The sequence below is a fragment of the Berghia stephanieae genome, chromosome 9, assembly GCF_034508935.2.
Source record: "Berghia stephanieae isolate SIO BIC M18660-M18661 chromosome 9, UCSD_Bste_1.3, whole genome shotgun sequence".
Lineage (NCBI taxonomy): Eukaryota > Metazoa > Mollusca > Gastropoda > Nudibranchia > Aeolidiidae > Berghia > Berghia stephanieae.
The window spans coordinates 38,808,655-38,823,633 of NC_088368.1; positions in this window are offsets into that span (position 1 = coordinate 38,808,655).

Genomic DNA, 14,979 nt, shown 5'->3' on the forward strand with positions numbered 1-14,979 from the left:
AGAAATAGCTCTGACTTCCTCTTATACGTGCTTGGCACCCCTGGCCCCCTGCTCCCCTCCCCCTGCCCTGCCCCCTGGCCCCCTGCCCCCCTAGCCCACTGGGCCCCCACCACGTAAAATTTGCATGTCCTCCTGGTTACACAAATTAAAACAAAAGATCTGGGGTTTTTTTTAATGGCACGGATTGTTATATTTAAACCATGGTTTTCTTGGGGGGTGGTGGGAGGGGGGGGGGGGTATTTATTTTTTACCTGAGCATCATCTCTTGTCGTTCTTTGCTCTTCCCATCCATCCACCCCACCTACCCCCTCCTTCTGCCCCCCCCACCCCCATCTTACTTATCTTTCTGCCCCAAATTTCATCATCATGCCCACCCTGTTAAGATACAAAGGCTAGTCACCCCTCTCTCTTTCTCTTTCTCTGTCTCTGTCTCTCTCTCTCTCTCTCTCTCTCTCTCTCTCTCTCTCTCTCTCTCTCTTTCTCTTTCTTTCTCTCTCTCTCTTCCTCTCTCTCCCTTTCTCTCTCCCTCTATCTATCTATCTATCTATCTATCTATCTATCTATCTATCTATCTATCTATCTATCTATCTATCTATCTATCTATCTATCTATCTATCTATCTATCTATCTATCTATCTTTCTTTCTTTCTCATTCACTCACTCATTTGATCATTTTTACTTCTCGTTTTGTCTCCCTCGTCTATCCGTTCCACACACAAACACACGCAGACACTTACTCCAAAAATATACAAACACATACACAAACAAACGCACAAACACATTTATAAACGTATCGGACGCACACACGCACGAACACACACACATTAATATCAGACAATGGTAAAGATAGAACTGTACATAAACGCATCAATAAATAGTACGAGAAGGGTGGAAAAACTTGAGTTTTTATACAGAGAACTAACCACAAAACATGCTCAAATCGATTTGCAAGGGTTCCCTAAGCAACAGCAACACGAAATATGTAAAAAAAATATTACTTTTTTTCCGGGCCAGGTACTCATTTTACACATGAGTACAGTGAGAAAAAAAGAGTAAAGAGCCAAGGATTCAACTAAAGAGCCGATCAGAGCGCATAGAATGTTGTGTAGAAACGAGGAGGAGAAGGAGGAGGAAGAGCAGTAGGAGGAGGAGGAAGAGTAGGAAGAGTAATAGGAGCAGGAGGACCTGAGTGACGTCAACTTCATTCTATCTATATACTTTCTTACAGTTTCATCTCTTTAAAAATTAGTTGACGATATAGAAAATAAATTGTTAAAATCCTGGCCAAAGAGGAAAACAAACTGTGGCTGTTGTATGCGTTAGGCAGTCCTTCTGTAGGCTCTAAGTCCTTGGAGAAAGAGGCAGTTACGCTTTCTGGGACATGTGTGGAGAAGAGACGGAATAGAAAAGTTGGTAACATCTGGGATGATCGAAAGAAAGAGAGCTAGATAGAGGGAGACAAAGAATGACTTATCTAAATTACCTAAGAATGGCCAAAAGTGATTTTAAAAGCAACACAGATTTCATGCGCATCGCAGAGGATCGTGATTCGTGGAGACAGCTGACCGGCAACGTTTTCAAGAGCACAAGCCACGATCGATGATGATGAGTTCCTTGGAGCTGGAGTTTTTCTGGGTTTATATAGCGCATTTATTTAGCGCAAAATCCACTAAATGTGCTCAAAGCGCTAAACAAAGGGTCCCTTCCCTGTCCAACAGCAACGCTTAACATATAGAACGAGACATGACGCCTGTTAGGCGATATTACAATTATTTCTTCCCGAAAATTAAAACGCTGTTAACGGCCAGGTACTCATTTTACACTACCTGAGTACGGTGAGTGAATATGAGCAAAGACCCTCTTCCAAGGACTCAACTATGCGCCGAGCGAGTCTCGAACCCAGGACCTTCCGATCCGAAAACGAGTGTCATACCACTAGACCACACAGCCGCATACAACGTGAAAAGGTCAATAGCAAAAGGAGAAAAAAAAAAGAAAAAAACTTGCTACCCTTTGGATAAAACACTAATCTATGGAAAAAATACTTTCCGCCAGCTCTAATAGATCAAACCTTCTTATCACTGTTGGTTGGATATGAAAGGGGGGTGGGGGGGGGGGGGGGTGGGTGGTCTGTTAAGAAATATAATCCTGACTTCAACGGGAATCGATCGGTCATTTTAAGTGTGCTCTACCCACTGAGCTATCCTGACCCGTGGCTCGAAGGTATAATGTTCATATTTACAGGTCTAACAGGCCAACTTGTTGTGGGCTCATTGTTGTAATGGAAATACCGAACCACAAACCAACGTGTACTTTTTATCTGCAGCTACGACAACCCGTATTCTTAAGGCCCTATTGTATTAGATATATGCTACTCTTAAACCTACGCAGAATGTGGTCCTTTACAATATTGATAATAATAATAATAATAATAATAATAATAATAATAATAATAATAATAATAATAATAATAATAATAATAATAATAATAAGAAGAAGAAGAAGAAGAAGAAGAAGAAGAAGAAGAATGATGATAATAATAATAATAATAATAATAATAATAATAATAATAATAATAATGATAATAATAATAATAATAAAAATAATAATAATAATAAAAATAATAATAATAATGATAATAATAATAATAATAATAATAATAATAATAATAATAATAATAATAATGATGATAATGATAATAATAGTAATAATAATAATAATAATAATAATAATAATAATCATAATAATAATAATAATAATAATAATAATAATAATAATAATAATAATAATAATAATAATAATAACAATAATAATAACAATAATAATGTAAATCATTTATACCACACCTATTCCATCTACAAGCAGCTCTAGCCGCCTTTTCAATACAAATATAAAATCTACAATAACAGGCCATACACAAACCATGCTTAAGACGATCATATCATGAAAAATAATCCATAAACGGAAACTGCGTTTTAATCTATCAAATATTTCCTAACAAAACAAGTCTTAATATTTGTCTTTAAAAGTAGCCCTCTGTATTGCATTTTCTAAAGGAATTTGGAAGATAGTTTCAAATAGTAGTAGTAGCGTATGGCTACACCTCCAAATTCATTTCGTCAACCCAGCTTCTAAAGTCTTCCTCCGCCCTGAGGACAGTTTCGTAGCCACCTTCAAGTTTAGTAACTGGACAGTGGAGGACGATGTGATCGCTGGTCTCTGGGGCTGCCTGACATTTCTGGCAGGTATCACTGTTTCCAAGTTTCCATCTGCACACAGTTCCAAATAGAAGGGACAGCATGAGAAAAAGACATATCAGAATACTTTTTGGGGCCTTTTTGGGGGGAACAGTTAATCGGAGAGGATGACTAGATCTTAAAGAATTCTGGGAGGAGAGAACAATGAAATAAGGTTTCATAATTATGAACAAATAAATCAGTCCGTCAATTTGATTCAATAGTCTGATGTCACGTCGCCCAGCAACGGCGGTCATCGTGGTTCTAAACAAAGAAAATCGTTACTTTTATATTCTTCATGCTGGCTAGAACTTTAAATATGTCTTGTGATCAGAATGTGTAAAAGTCAAAACATGATCAGATCTATAATATTTGTTTGTTTTTCCTCTGGATACTCTTTTATGCTCGTCGGAGAAATATTTCATAAGGGCGTCGGCCATTGTTCCGATAGTTTAGAGCCAGTTGCTTAGTGAACATGTGTCATTACCAGGGAAGTGACGTTACGACAGTTGAAGCGTATTGCGTTCGGCTATCAGACCTGAAAATGTGTATACGTCAGGTTAAGATGAACAGATTCGTGGATGACGTGTCCTCTATCGTTATTGACTTTGGAGACAATTAAAATCTTTTTCTGGGGGGGAAAAGTTTACGAATGTTAACCCTTTAGCCGTTGCTTACTCTAAAAAAAAATTGGGCATTAAAAAATTTGGCCAGAAAACTCGTCATTCAAATATCGATCGATTTAAACGACTCTCAAATTGGCGAAAACTCTCAAACCTGGGATTTCATGAAGCTTTTGCGAAGTCTCGGATTTAAGAGTATTTTTGCTAAGGCGATGGTCATTTAAATCGATCGATATTTGAAGGACGAGTTTTCTGGCCAAATTTGTAAATACGCATTATTTTTTTTTGTCCATAGTTTGGCAGTTAACTGGTCAAACATTGGAGTCGGGTCTGTTGTCTTTTAACACGCACTTGCCACCAGGAAAGACAACTCCGTCCAAATGTCAATCGGTCGGAACGGGGTAGACGCAGGAGTTACTTCCCTTTGTCGTTGACCTTTCATTTTCATTTGAATAAGGGCAGCGAGTGGTGGCTGGGTGTGGGGGGGGGGGGGGGGGGGGGGGAAGGAGGGGATTTGATTGGGGTGTTCTAAAGCTACGTGTACTTATTTTCAGGTCTGATAACACCAGAACCATGTAGGCTCATCGTGTTTGTAATTGAAATACTCTCAAACCGATGCAAATTCATTCATAGTTCATTACTATCGAGCGTCGTCCTCAGTAAATTAAATTTAAATTAAGCATTTATATAGCGCAATATCCACTAAACGTGCTCAAATCGCTTTACAAGGAGTCCCTGGCCAACAGGAACAATAAACATGTAGAACGGGACGTGACGCCTGTTAGGCGATATTACAATTTTTTTCACTGTTATCGGCCAGGTTCTCATTTAACACCTGAGTACGATGAGAGAATGCGAGTAAAGAGCCTTTTCCCAAGAGCTCAATTATGCGCCGAGCGATTCTCGAACCCAGGACCTTCCGATCCGAAAGCGAGTGTCATGCCACTAGAGATCATATCCGCACAAGACGATGGCTGCCCGCAATCTGAGATTACAAATGTTTGCCCACGCTTCCTGTCTGATGACGTATTATATACCTCTCATCCATTAACTCTCTCCTTACCAGCCATTTTCAGGATTTTCTCCAAAACTTCACACCCAATTAACACGAAAATATGTTTTTATCACTCTGACATAATAGCAGTAAAGTTCTTGCCATACATAATTTCTTTAGAAAACATGCTCTACAACACACTGTTTATTTTCTTTAAATTTTATGATGTACAAGAGAAATTTGAATAAGAAAAATGTTGGTTGTATCGTAACGAATGTGACGATTTTTCTGTAGTTGGTAAGGAGAGGGTTAAAAAGGAGGGAAAAAAAATAAAGTGAGTAGATATGACTCATATATAAGGGAACAACACAAAACAAACAACGTTTCGAAGGGCCGACACGTTGTTTGTTTTGTGTTGTTCCCTTATATATGAGTCATATCTACTCACTTTATTTTTTTCTCTCTCGATTTTACTGGCTCATTTAGGCACCTCTAGCAGAGGGTTAATATCTGTCCATTCTAGGATATCTTTTATATTATAACTAGGCCTACGTCTTCCCCTTCTTCATTTGACCTCCATTTTCCCTTGTATCGCATCTTTCATAAGGTTGTATCGGTTTCGGCATATAGGGAATGAGATTAGCGGAAGAGTAGCGTCTCTTGATTGGGTGTCACCTTACAGAGAGAACGTCAAAATGGTTTTGCGCATGCGTCTCTCTCGTCCTCGCTTTCGGTGAAGTGTCTCATGCCGCACAACCAACATGACGTTCTCTCTCTAATAACTTTTCCGCTCGCGACTTCCAATCAAGGGATGCTACTCTTCCGCTAATCTCATTCCCTATATTACCGAAAAGGCAAAATTTCCTTCTTTTGATTAATTGTGAGAGGCTCATCATTTTGTTGTAATGGAAATACTCTCAAACAGAGGCAAAATCGTATCCATTACACCAGTGTTAAAACAAGCCCACAATTTCGTCCAGTTACCAGAACTGCAAATATGTACACCTGACTCTATAGATAGAATGAAGTTGACGTCACTCGGGTCTTTGTTACTGGTTTTTTTTTTTTGTTTTTTTTTTTTTTTGCAATCCGCGTTTATGAGTAATTCTTACTAAAACGTATTAATCAGACTATAAACGTTTACGGTTACACAAACTTTTGTGTGTTGGTCCTTTAATATTGCGGATGGCAATGTTGTGAGTTTATTAGTCAAGCACATACTATCTATAGTATTAGGATAGACAATGCCAAAAATATTTATTAAAAATTTTTGACCAAATAACTATTTGAATCTTAACCATAGTGGTGCAGCTATGTGGTCTAGTGGTATGACACCCACTTTCGGATGAGAAGGTCCTGGGTTCGAGCCTCGCTCGGCGCATAGTTAAGACCTTGGAAAAGGCTCTTTACTCACATTCTCTCACCATACTCAGGTGTTAAATGAATACCTGGCCGTTAACAGCGTTGTGTCTGTCCGAAAAGAATTGTAATATTGCCTAACAAGCGTCACGTCGCGTCCTTCATGTTAAGTGTTGCTGTTGGCCAGGAACCCCTTGTAAAGCGCTTTGAGCACGTTAAGTGGATATTGACCTTTATGAAAGCTAATAGCGAACTTTAGTGTGAATGTGTAGCTGGCTATAGGCGATGACTGACACGTACATATTTGCAGGTCTGACAACCCAAATTATTACGGTCTCATTGTTGTAATGGATATACACTCAAACCGACGTGTAAATATTACAAAGGTCGGACTTCGGAGACATATATGGGCCTATTTTAATATTCTTGTAATGGACAATATTTGCGTCATTTTATGAGATTTGCAGTACAACAATGAATCAATAATGCAAATAAGCGCCCGTTGACTGAAACCAAAGTTATCATAAAATTTCCATTACAATCAAACTTATATTTATTTGGGATTCGGTTATCGGACCTGTAAATATGTGACGGAAGTTGTACTCGTAATAGTGTTGTTACAAAAAGGGCGCCTAACTGGCACTTGGTACTGTATGAAAAGGACATATCTCCCATATGTAGCAGTAGTCGTGGTGCTAGTAGTGGTAGTAGTAGTAGTAGTAGTAGTAGTAGTGGTAGGAGGAGGAGGAGGAGGATGAGGAGGAGGAGGAGGAGGATGAGGAATAATAGTGGTAGAAGTAGTAGTAATAATAATAATAGTAGTAGTAGTAGTAGTAGTAGTAGTAGTAGTAGTAGTAGTAGTAGTAGTAGTAGTAGTAGTAGTAGTAGTAGTAGTAGTATAGTATAGTAGTAGATAGAGTAGTAATGTTAGTAGTAGTAGTAGTAGAGTAGAGTAGAGTTAGTAGGGTAGTAGTAAGTAGTAGTAGTAGTAGTAGTAGTAGTAGTAGTAGTAGTAGTAGTAGTAGTAGTAAGTGTAGTAGTAGTAGTAGTAGTAGTAGTAGTAGTAGTATAGTAGCAGTAGTAGTTTGTAGTAGTAGTAGTAGTAGTAGTAGTAGTAGTAGTAGTGTAGTAGTAGTAGTAGTAGTAGTAGTAGTAGTAGTAGTAGTAGTAGTTGTAGTAGTAGTAGTAGTAGTAGTAGTAGTAGTAGTAGTAGTAAGTAGTAGTAGTAGAGTAGTAGTAGTTTAGTAGTAGTAGTTAGTAGTAGTAGTAGTAGTAGTTAGTAGTAGTAGTAGTAGTAGTAGTAGTAGTATAGTAGTAGTAGTAGTAGTAGTAGTAGTATAGTAGTAGTAGTAGTTAGTAGTAGTATAGTAGTAGTAGTAGTAGTAGTAGTAGTAGTAGTAGTAGTAGTAGTAGTAGTATAGTAGTAGTATAGTAGTATAGTAGTAGTAGTTTGTAGTATAGTAGTATAGTAGTAGTAGTAGTAGTAGTAGTAGTAGTAGTAGTAGTAGTAGTAGTAGTAGTAGTATGTAGTAGTAGTAGTAGTAGTTAGTATGTAGTAGTATAGTAGTATAGTATAGTAGTAGTAGTAGTAGTATGTAGTAGTAGTAGTAGTAGTAGTAGTAGTAGTAGTATGTAGTATAGTATAGTATAGTAGTAGTTAGTAGTAGTAGTAGTAGTATAGTTAGTAGTAGTAGTAGTAGTAGTAGTAGTAGTATAGTAGTAGTATAGTGTAGTAGTAGTAGTAGTAGTAGTAGTAGTAGTAGTAGTATAGTAGTAGTAGTAGTAGTAGTGTAGTAGTAGTAGTAGTAGTAGTAGTAGTAGTAGTAAGGTAGTTAGTAGTAGTAGTAGTAGTAGTAGATAGTAGTAGTTGTAGTAGTAGTAGTAGTAGTAGTATTAGTAGTAGTAGTGTAGTAGTAGTAGTAGTAGTAGTAGTAGTAGTAGTAGTAGTTGTAAGTAGTAGGTAGTAGTTAGTATAGTAGTAGTAGTAGTAGTATGTAGTAGTAGTATAGTAGTAGTAGTAGTAGTAGTTAGTAGTAGTAGTATAGTAGTAGTAGTAGTTAGTAAGTAGTAGTAGTAGTAGTAGTAGTAGTAGTAGTAGTAGTAGTAGTAGTAGTAGTAGTATAGTAGTAGTAGTAGTAGTAGTGTAGTAGTAGTAGTAGTAGTAGTAGTAGTAGTAGTATAGTAGTAGTAGTAGTAGTAGTAGTAGTAGTAGTAGTATAGTAGTAGTAGTAGTAGTAGTAGTAGTAGTAGTAGTAGTAGTAGTAGTAGTAGTAGTAGTAGTAGTAGTAGTAGTAGTAGTAGTAGTAGTAGTAGTAGTAGTAGTAGTAGTAGTAGTAGTAGTAGTAGTAGTATAGTAGTAGTAGTAGTAAGTAGTAGTAGTAGTAGTAGTAGTAGTAGTAGTAGTATGTAGTGTAGTAGTAGTAGTAGTATAGTAGTAGTAGTAGTAGTAGTAGTAGTAGTAGTAGGTAGTAGTAGTAGTAGTAGTAATTTAGTAGTAGTAGTAGTAGTAGTAGTAGTAGTAGTAGTAGTATGTAGTAGTAGTAGTATAGTAGTTAGTAGTAGTAGTAGTAGTAGTAGTAGTAGTAGTAGTAGTAGTAGTAGTAGTAGTAGTAGTAGTATAGTAGTAGTAGTAGTAGTAGTAGTTAGTATAGTAGTAGTATGTAGTAGTAGTAGTAGTAGTAGTAGTAGTAGTAGTAGTAGTAGTAGTAGTAGTAGTGTAGTAGTAGTAGTAGTAGTATAGTAGTAGTAGTAGTAGTGTAGTAGTATAGTAGTAGTAGTAGTAGTAGTAGTAGTAGTAGTAGTAGTAGTAGTAGTAGTAGTTAGTAGTAGTAGTAGTAGTAGTATAGTAGTAGTAGTAGTAGTAGTAGTATGTAGTAGTGTAGTAGTAGTAGTAAGTAGTAGTATAGTGTAGTTAGTATAGTAGTAGTAGTAGTAGTAGTAGTAGTAGTAGTAGTAGTAGTAGTAGTAGTATGTAGTAGTAGTAGTAGTAGTAGTTAGTAGTAGTAGTAGTATAGTAGTAGTAGTAGTAGTAGTAGTATAGTAGTAGTAGTGTAGTAGTAGTAGTAGTAGTAGTACTAGTAGTAGTAGTATAGTAGTAGTAGTAGTAGTAGTAGTAGTAGTAGTAGTAGTAGTAGTAGTAGTAGTAGTAGTAGTAGTAGTAGTAGTAGTAGTAGTAGTAGTAGTAGTAGTAGTAGTGTAGTAGTAGTAGTTTAGATAGTAGTAGTAGTAGTAGTAGTATAGTAGTAGTAGTAGTAGTAGTAAGTATAGTAAGTAGTAGTAATAGTAGTAGTAGTAGTAGTAGTAGTATAGTAGTAGTAGTAGTAGTAGTAGTATAGTATAGTAGTAGTAGTAGTAGTAGTATAGTAGTAGTAGTAGTAGTAGTACTAGTAGTAGTAGTAGTGTAGTAGTATTAGTAGTAGTAGTAGTAGTAGAAGTAGTAGTAGTAGTAGTACTAGTAGTAGTAGTAGTAGTAGTATGTAGTAGTAGTAGTAGTAGTATAGTAGTAGTAGTTAGTAGTATATAGTAGTAGTAGTAGTAGTAGTAGTAGTAGTAGTAGTAGTAGTAGTAGTATAGTAGTAGTAGTAGTAGTAGTTAGTAGTAGTAGATGTAGTAGTAGTAGAGTAGTAGTTAGTAGTACTAGTAGTAGTAGTAGTACTATTAGTAGTAGTAGTAGTAGTAGTAGTAGTAGTAGTAGTAGTAGTAGTAGTAGTAGTACTAGTAGTAGTAGTAATAGTAGTAGTAGTAGTAGTAGTAATAGTAGTAGTAGTAGTAGTAGTAGTACTAGTAGTAGTAGTAGTAGTAGTAGTAGTAGTAGTAGTAGTAGTAGTAGTACTAGTAGTAGTAATAGTAGTAGTAGTAGTAGTAGTAGTAGTAGTAGTAGTAGTAGTAGTAGTAGTGTAGTAGTAGTTAGTAGTAGTAGTAGTAGTAGTAGTAGTAGTAGTAGTAGTAGTACTAGTAGTAGTAGTAATAGTAGTAGTAGTAGTAGTAGTAGTAGTAGTAGTAGTAGTAGTAGTAGTAGTAGTAGTAGTAGTAGTACTAGTAGTAGTAGTAATAGTAGTAGTAGTAGTAGTAGTAGTAGTAGTAGTAGTAGTAGCGCATGGCTACACCTTCAAATCCAGTTCGTCAAAACAGCTTCACAAGTCTTCCTCCGCCCTAAGAACTGTTTCATAGCCACCTCTTGTAAGTCTCGTTACTGGACAGTGGAGCGGATTTTCAAGGATGAAAGCACTGTATGCTGATTGAATAACCCGGGACTTATATTATAAGATGGCAAGGGGGGGGGGGGGAGGGGTCCCGATAGCTCAGTAGATAGAGCACTTGCTTGGCAATCGAAGGGACCTAGATCGATCCTGTGTGCAGTCAAGATATTTTTTGTCTGTCCCCCTGTCCACTTAGAAGTGACTGGGTAGCTGGATGTGTTAGATATGGCGGTAAGTACTCTTGCGATAGACTAGCGTCCTGTCAAAAGGGTAGCAAGCAATTGCTATTGTCCGTTTCGTGTTATAGAAACCGGGCTCAACTTCGGCTCCATGGGGCTTCTGGCTTTGTGTTATAAAATGATAGTAAAAAATGTACTCATGTTAATATCTTTGTTTGCTAAATCTGCCATTCCGGGTGCCCACAAAACGTTTCAAAATAATAAAAATGAATAAAACCAAAAGAAAAATATCTTTTATATAGCGCAATATCCACTAGACGTGCTCAAAACGCTTTACAGAGAAGAGAGTCCCTGACAAATAACAACACATAACATAAATTAGACTGAGACATGATGCCTGTTAGGCGATATTAATTTTTTTTCCGAGAAAGATAAAGCTGTTAACGATCAGGTAATCACTTTACACCTCAGTACGGTGAAAAAATGTGAGTAAAGAGGCTTTTTCCAAGGACTCGACTATGCGCCAAGCGAGGTTGGAACCCATGAACTTCCGATCCGAAAGCGGGTGTCATACAGCAAGAACACATAGCAGCACGAGAAGGCGTGTCTGTCTGACACACGCGACATGTCAACTTGACTATCATCTCCCCCCCCCCCCCCCTTCCCCCAGACGTTTCTAAAAATAGACATGCGGTCCAAGACGAAGAATGACGAATTTGCCATTTACATAATTTGACAGTGTGGATTTCATATATAAACAAAATTGTTGATATTCTTGTAATTAAAACATTTCCCGTGTTTGATAATGAAATATAAATTCATGCATTTTTGCATTTCGCTATTTTGGTTCCTGCTTATGCTTTTGTTTGTCTATTTTTTGTTTTGTTCTGTCTTTTGTTTGTTTTTATGGGTTTTTTTTTTGCTGTTTTTTTATTTTTTTTATTTTTTTTTTTTTGCTTTTTTTAATATTAGTTTTTGTTTTTGGCCTTAAAGGTAACCCAGTGAACAAGGAGGTCACGGTAGCTTAGTTGATAGCGCACTCGCTTAACACACAAAGGGATCATGATATATCATAGGTGCGTAGAGACTTTTTTTTCTGTCCTATCCTAATGATAGCAAGCAATTAGACCTGCTCACTATTACGGAAATTTCGTAGAATACGAATTTTTTGGTCCTAGTTGATATTTATAAAATGATTATTAATTCAATAAACTTTATGAAATGGATGTTTTGTTACCAGATCTAGTATGTAAAGGATTTTACAGCTTTAATTTAATGTATTTAAACACAAATCGGTCATTTCTAACCCTCTCTCCTTACCAACTATAGGAAAATCGTCACATTCGTTACGACAAAACCAACACATTTCGTATTCAAATGTCTTTTGTACATCATAACATTTAAAGAAAATGAACAATGTGTTGTAGAGCATGTTTTGCTAAAGAAATAATGTATGGCAAGAACTTTACTGCTATTATGACAGAGTGATGAAAAAAATCTAATTTTGTGTTAGTTGGGTGTAAAAATCCTGAAGTTGGCTGGTAAGGAGAGAGTTATGGGTAGCTAGTTATGATGTCTACTGTGTTGTTATTACCCCTGAAAAGTACGAGTTTTCCCCATTCCGAGTTGGCAGGTGTGCCAGTAATTGAATATGTAGACATCTTAACTACCATTAAAATGACTAATTTGTGATTGGATAAATTAAATTAATGCTTTAAATTCACGCTATAGATAGAACAAAGATAACGTCACTCGGGTCTCTGTTATTGGTTTTTACCATCCGCGTTTATGAGTTTAATTCTGATTAAACTATATTAGCCAGACTATAAAAGTTCATGGTTACACATCGTTTTGTTTGTTAGTCTGCTATCAGAAGTATAACGGACCAACACACAAAACTCTGTGTAACCATGAACGTTTATAGTCTGGATAATAAAGTTAAGTGATAATAACTCATAAACGTGGATGGCAAAAAAACAATAGCAAAAACCCGAGTGACGTCAACTTCGTTCTATCTACAGAAACCGGGAAAAGCTCTGGCATCATGAGTCTTATGGCTCTGGGATACTAAAAAGAAGAAAAGAAGAACAAGAAGCCGAGAATGACTGGCCGTAGCCTTCGTTACCGTGCATAGCTTGACACTAAAACTGTCATCTTACAGGCTGAAGAAGGGTTTTGAACACGAAACGTACTCATTTTACACCTGGGCAGGGGTGAGCGAATGTGAGTAAAGATCCTTTTGCAAGGACTCAACAATGCGATGCCCCGAGTGAGGTTCGAACTCAGGACCTTCCGATCCAAAAGCGAGTGTCATACCACTAGACCACATTATAGGCGCATGTTTTATTCCGCCCTTATAGGGAATGAGATTAGCGGAAGAATAGCGTCCCTTCATTGGACGTCACCTTACATAAATGGTTTTGCGCATGCGTTCCTCTCGTCCTCGCAACATGACGTTCTCTCTCTAATAACTTTTCCGCTCGTGACTTCCAATCAAGGGACGCTACTCTTCCGTTAACCTCATTCCCTATACCGTTCTGAGATGTCGGTCATAATCATAATGTAAGCCTCTTTGATATTATTACAAATTGTACTTCCAACGTTGTATCCTTGGGTAAGGCATTTTATATACACACATTATTACCCCACTTGACCCAGATGTGAATATTGTACCTATCGCTATTGAGGCTATGCGCTTATGTAAAATACTTACAACTTCCACCAGCCGGATATACAGTACCAACACGTTACCCCCCCTCCCCCCCCCCCCCCCCCCCAAAAAAAAAAAGGATGTGTAATCTTGAACGTTTATAATCTGATTGATATAATTTAGTGAGGAGTATTCAATAATATGGCTGTCGAAAAACAATAACAAAGAGCTGCGTGGCATACATTTTATAAGTTCTCTAGATAGTATGCGCTTGGCATAAAAGCTTGCAACATTGCCATCCGGAAGTATAATGGGCCAACACCCAAAACTCTGTGCATGTGTAACCATGATCTTTTATAGTCTGTATAATACAGTTAAGTGAGAATGACTCATAAACGTGAATGACAAAATACAATAACAAAGACCCGAGTGACGTCATCTTCGGTCTTTGTATAGGCAGTGAGGAATATTGTAATAATGTTATTACAAACAGGACGTTAAACGGATAACTGAAACTGTATGAAATGGAAATAATATGGTTGTATTTGGCTTGCAAGGGGGGGGGGGGTACATTATTGCTTAGCGTATTGAACATGGTAAGTAGAAGGACTCTGCATAAAAATATATTTAGGGGATATGTTGTTTAATGGTATGAAACTCGCCTTTGGATCGAAGGGTCCTGGGTTCGTGTCCTGAGCAGCGCATAGCTGCTGAATCAATGGATACGATTCTTTTCTCAATTTCTCTCACGGTACTCAGGGGTAGAATGAGTTCCTCGCCGCTAACAGCGTTGTGTCTGTCCGAAAATTAAATGTAATATCGCCTAAAAGTTGTCAAGTCTCGTGTTTCATGTTAAGTGTTGTTGTTGGCTACGGACTTCTTGTAAAGCGCTTTGAGCACTGTTGGGGCATGTTGTGTTTTATAAAAGCTTACATTTATTTTTCTTTTCTTTTCTTTTCTTTTTTTAAAAATATTCCTTCATTACTCCATCAGTGATCAAAGGGAGAGAAGCAAGTAAATAAGCTCTTCTCCAAACAATTAACACTATTGTTTCCCTTCTGCGAACTCTGGTATTATACACTATTTCTTTCATTACTCAGCGAGTGATCAAGGGACAGAATCGGGTGGTAAATTCTTCTCCGTAACAATTTACACGATTATATCCCTTTGACCGTTGACCTGTTATCAAATAATACATATTATTGTGACTTGTCTGGTCCTCTGTACAAAACAGAACAGAAGTGCGATGTAAAGAAAGTGTCATCTATCTCATTGGAACTGTAAAACTAAGCTTTTATATAGCGCAATTTCCACTAAATATGCTCAAAGCGCTTTACAAAGGGTCCCTGACCAATAGCAACACGTAACACGTTAGGGGATATTACATTTTTTTTTCCGACAGACAACGCTGGTAACGGCCAGGTACTAATTTTACACATGATTACGGTGAGAGAATGTGAATAAATAGCCTTTTCCATGGACTCAACTATACGCCGAGCGAGGCTCGAGCCCAGGACCTCCCGATCCGAAAGCGAGTGTCATACCACTAGACCACATAGCCGCACTTTTCCAGTCTTCACTAGGTATCGATCGTGGTTAATTTGTGTGTGAAGTGTGAATAGGATTCAACAGTCGTAACGTCACTTCCTTCCTAATCACGCATGGTAACTTAGTAACACTGGCTCTAAACTATCGGAATAACGGCGGACGCCGGTATGAAATATTTATCCGGCGAGCAT